Here is a 5614-nt window from a genome sequence, read left to right on the forward strand (position 1 = left end):
CAATTCGTCTATCTTCTCAATCCTTGATAATTCATTATTGATAGGGTTAATTAGGGTTTATTTTGGACTTTCTTGATTGCATTTCATGTTATATTTGGGTTTGTTGAGCTTAATTCTTGTTTTGGGTGAAATTATGCCTTCATTCTATTTTCTCATGGATTTTTGGTATTTATTGATATTAATTTTTTATGATCTTTGATTTTGTAGGAATTAGAATGAAAGGAATAATAATTGGAGGGTTCAATTGCAATTTTGGTTCGAGTTCGAGTCAATTCGGATTCAACTTGGTTCAATCAGATTCGAGATCAACTTGGTTCAAACTGATGGTTCAACTCGAGTTCGGTTCAAAGATGAATTTAGCTCAATTCAACAAATTCGGTTCGACCACAAATCAAAGTTCAAGTCAATTGGGTTAATTTAATCAAGATCCAAAGTTAAAATCGGTTCAACCATTGAAATCAGCTCAACCTAAGCTCAAACCCAAATTCAGCTCAAGCCCAATGCATTAACCAGCCCAGCCCAGTCAAATAAAACCGGTTCAATTGAATCCCGGTTCAGCACAAGCGCCGGTTCACTTCACGCGATTAAAACAGAAGCTGGTTCACCGCAGAAAGAGAGCTCGCAATTAGGTTTTCTCCTTCTCCTTCGTTCCTTCTCGTTGCGACGCCGCCACCGAGCTCCGGCCGTCGCGACGGCCACCTTCCTTCATCCTCGATCCACCAAGCTGCGGCCGGCGTCCACGAAGGCTGATGATCACCGACGCCACCGCAGGAGTCCTCGTCGTGAGCGGAGTGCCCGGCGAGCGGCTTCTTCATCCCCGACGGTCGATCTGTCGTCGTGAGCGGAGTGCCCGGCGATGGGCGGCCGGCGTTTTCCCACACAGCAGCATACTCCGCCGTGAGCGGAGTGCCCGACGGAGTTTGTTGGCTGTACGCACCCACCGGAGTCCGGCACGGGACGCTGGGCCGAATTCCGACCGCTCCCTCCATCGAGAACGCAAGGTAAGGGGTTGTTTTGGTTTTCTAACCTGTCTGTGGTTTGCAGCAGGAAGATAGCACGAGCAGCCGCCGGAACTTGTGATTTTCCCCGATTTGAGCTCGCCGGCGATGGGTTTATCTCCGGCGGCGCTTGTTCATCCATGTTGGTATGACTGGTTCATCGTGGTGTCAAGCTGCTGATTGGAGCTGATTGGAGTCCTTCCATCCTCTGCCATCCACCTTCTCCTCATTCCACCGTATCCTCTGTTCCTGTTCTGTTCTGAGCCTTCTCCTCAATTGGTGCCGGCGCTGGTTGAGGGAAGAAATCCTAACCCTAGTTAACTTAGTTTCGTTTGCTTGCTTCTTTAGTTGTTAGCTGTTGATTAATCAAAACCCCCATTATTCTTTGCTCTTGTTGTTTGTTGCGGCTGGAATTGAAGAGGATGTGATATCACTTGCTTAATCAGTTTGAATTGAATATCAATCGTGAACTTGTGTTGTTCCTGTATGTATCAATTGATTATCTCAGAATATCAAAGGTTGATCTTGTGTTGTTGCTAAATGGCTCAATATTTAGTTGTGTTTTGTTGAAGTGTTAAAATGTGTGTCAAACGGAACTTTCGGTTGTATGTTTTTGTTGCATTAGAATGTTGAACATGAGTTGGATGTTGGATAATTGATTGGTAAAGAAGCATGCTAAATGTTAACTTGTAGTGACTTTGGAAGTGAATGGAAACCGGTTACATGATGTATGATATGTTGTATATGTATTCATAACTTGTAAATAGGATGTATGATTTGACTTAAATTGTAAATAATGTAGATTTAGAATTATTTTGTTAATTGTAGTATTTAATTGTGAATAAATAAAGTTGTAGATAGTTAGATTAATAAAACATAATAAAACCTTGTGGAATAATTCTAGAATAAACATCCTGTCATTGAGTCCGAGAGAGACGACCCGGACCTCTTTATACCAATTAAAACGATAAAGTAGAGGTTTGGTAAATAAATAAATAAAAATTTTTGATGGGTGTAAGTGACAAACAAATGAATAAAGGGAAAATAAATGTAAATAAATAATTTCCCAACAAATACACCGCATCAATCCTCCTTCCCGTATAACCTTACAATTCTTTCAATCACCTTTGTTTGCTTTTGCAGGATGGTGTCAAAAAAGCTTGCTTTCTTCAATGTACTGGTGAAGGTGTGATTTTTATGGTGGTGTTTGCATTTGCTTCCTTTGTATTTGGTTTGCAAGTTTGTATGTATTTTCTGTATCAGGATGTAATGAACATATTCATATAGGACTTGTCTTTTTTTGTGCATTCTATTTGTTTCTCAACCGACTGTTAGGTTGAGACGAAGCAACCCGGTGGCTTACTTTAACATGCAGTAGGATGGCGTTCTCTCGGAGAAACCAGTCAATTTGTCGAAGAGGATTTCTGAAGAGCAACTGATGGATAGAAGATGTGCAGTTGCAGATCAGACTGAGACAAGTGATGAAAGAAGTCTTCGATCTGCAGGAATAGTCATGATGAATGTGCCAGTTCTTCCACTGTGCACATCCAAACGAATATGAAGCTGAGACAAGTTCTGAAGTGGAAACTGAGCGCCTTTGATGGACAAGAATCCTGATTAGTCACATGAGCTTGAGCTAAGTTGGATTAAGTAATGAGTCAAGGCCATTATGGCTCTTGAAAATTACTTCAAAATAATTCCTTTGTTGTAGTATGATTCCTGAGAACAAGCTAAGTAATTCAGACTCTTCATTTATGTTTTTGTATGCAATGTTTGCATGTTCCTGTCCCCCAACTAACTCATTTGATAGTATTAAGACAGAGAGAAGCCCTTTGCGTATATATTTCTACTTATAAATGAGTTTTTAAAATATTAATAAATAATATGAATCACCTTATGCATGTCTAAAAGTCCAATAGATCGAATATCTTTTGTTATTGGCCAATAATATATGTCGTTATATATCTAAGTTTATGGTCCCACCACAAGAAAATCATAAATTAGCGACAGAATTAATCATCCCGTCGCTAATTATTTTTTAGAGACGGATATTTGTTTCCGTCGCTAACACCTCAATTTAGCGACGGAAATAAATATCCGTCGCTATATTAGGGATGGAAATAATAATTCCCTTGTAAAAAATGATTTAGCGATCGAATGTAAAATATCCGTTGCTAATTAGTGACGGAATTTTAGGTTCCATCCGTCACTAATCCGTCAGTATTTTATGGGTCTGGCAAACATTATTTTAGACAGAGAAGGTAGTGACGGAAATTTAATTTCTATTGCTATTTAGTGACGGAAATAAATGCGAACTGAGCTCCCTCCTCTCTCTCTCGGCGAACTGTATTTCCTCCCGGGGATATGCTCGCTCCCGACGTGCTCTCCTCCCGGCGACCTCTCCTCTGGTGAACTCCTCCGGCTAACTGACCTCCCGCGGCGCATGTGCTCTCCACCGACCGCGGCGAACTACTCTTCCGGCTAACTGACCTCCCGGCGATCTCTCCTCCCGACGATCTGTCCTCCGGCGAAGTCTCTTATCGCCGGAGGTAGTTCAAATGTGGTGAATCAATACTGATAAAATTAGACTTTTCATTTTGTTTTTCTCAAGTTATGGAATGAATGTTTCCATCACTGTTCCTCCTTTCCATTGTGGGTTCGGATAATTCAAAATCTATTAGGACAGGGGCGGCTCAAGAAGTACATTCTCCTTCAAGTTGGTAAATGCAGTTCGTGTTCTAGTTTGATAGTTGGGCCCTAGGCGAAATTTTTTTTTCCATAAAATGATTGTTATTATTTTAAAAAATTTTCTCTCACCCTTTTTTATTCGGACTTGAGACCGACAATGGTGGGTTTAAAAATTTTTTAAAATAAATTAAAATTTTAATTATAAAAATAAATTTTTTATATAAAATTAAATTTTCTTGCTTTTTTAGTTGCAAAATTATTAATTAAATTTTCATATTCAAGTTTTAATAATAAATTTTTTTCAATTGATAACATTGCTAAATTATTTAATCTTTCTTGAGACATAGTTGAACGTAAATAAGACTTTATTAATTTTAATTTTGAAAAACTTCTTTCCGCTGAAGCTACACTAACAGGTATGGTCAGTAATATTCTATAAGCTATCCATGCATTAGGAAAAGAATTTAATTTTTTTATAAGATTTAATACTTCAAGTGCTGTTTTTAATTCTGGATTTATTATTTCTTTTAAGACTTTCAATTCTAAAAATAAATCTAAACCATCAATATCTTGTGACATATCATGTGTTAAAAAATTTTCAAGATTCAAACATTTTTCTTTTAAAAAATCATTATCAAGAAATTTTAACTTCTCTACCTCATATAAAAAATTAAAATTATCTTCGTATATTTTAAATTGTTCAAACCTACTTTGAAGTGAAGAAATAGCATGATCAATAATATAATTAAAGTAATTGATTTTAAAAGATTCTTCAGGTGATAATTTTACTTCATTACTTACATTCTCATCAAATCGTTTATTTTTTCTAATTACACGTTTTTCACGAAATTTTGGTTCTATATTCATTTCATTTGCAATTTCTTTAGCAGAAATCATAGCAGATATAAATCCATTTTCTCTATACTCATTCAAAAAAGAAATAAGACCTTTTAATTGATCTAATGCAATAGCAATGTTCATATCTTTATATTGTAAAAATTTACTAACAGTATTAACTGCGAATAATATATCATACCAAATAACCATACCTAATAAAAATTCAAAATTTTCAATCTCATATGTTGCTAAAGAAATTGCTTCACTTTTTGTTTTAGGATCATCACTAGTATCTGCAAGTTTGTATAAAGCTTCTCTTATTTGTGGAGCTTGATATTTTATAGCTTTAACACTTTCAAGACGACTTTCCCAACGTGTTTGTGATAATGGTTTTAGAGTTAATTTAGAAACATAATCTTGTAAGATTTTCCATCTTTTGGTAGAAGAGGAAAATAATGAGTAAATACGTTGTATAACACCAAAAAATGTTATAGCACTAGGACAAGAATTAGCCATATCACATAGTACTAAATTAAGACTATGACAACCACATGGTGTATAAAAAGCTCTAGAATTTATATCTAGCAGTCTTTTTTGTACACCTTGTTGTTTACCCTTCATATTAGATCCATTATCATATCCTTGTCCTCTTATATCTTGTACATCAAGTTGAATTTTTTTTAATATAGTGATAAGCGTATCAAAAAGTCCTTTTCCTGATGTATCATCTACTTTTAAAAATTCTATAAAATATTCTTCTATTTTAATTGGACTTGTTGAAATATCTACACATCTTAATATAAGAGACATTTGTTCTTGATGACTTATATCTGGAGTACAATCAAGTATAACAGAAAAATATTTTGCTTCCTTTATTTTTTTAATTATAGTATTTTTTATTTCTATTCCTAATATATTTATTAACTCATTTTGTATATTATGACCAAGATAATGATTATAAGTTTCACCATTTTGAATACGTTTGAGGTGTTCTTGCATTACAGGATCAAATTCTGCAATCATTTCAATTAAACCTAAAAAATTACCATTATTATCTTGATAAATCTTCTCATTTGTACCACGAAATGCTA

This window comes from Curcuma longa, chromosome 11, assembly GCF_044706935.1.
Source record: "Curcuma longa cultivar G26 ecotype Majalengka, Jawa Barat chromosome 11, ITB_CL_G26_1.1, whole genome shotgun sequence".
NCBI classification, from domain to species: Eukaryota; Viridiplantae; Streptophyta; class Magnoliopsida; order Zingiberales; family Zingiberaceae; genus Curcuma; species Curcuma longa.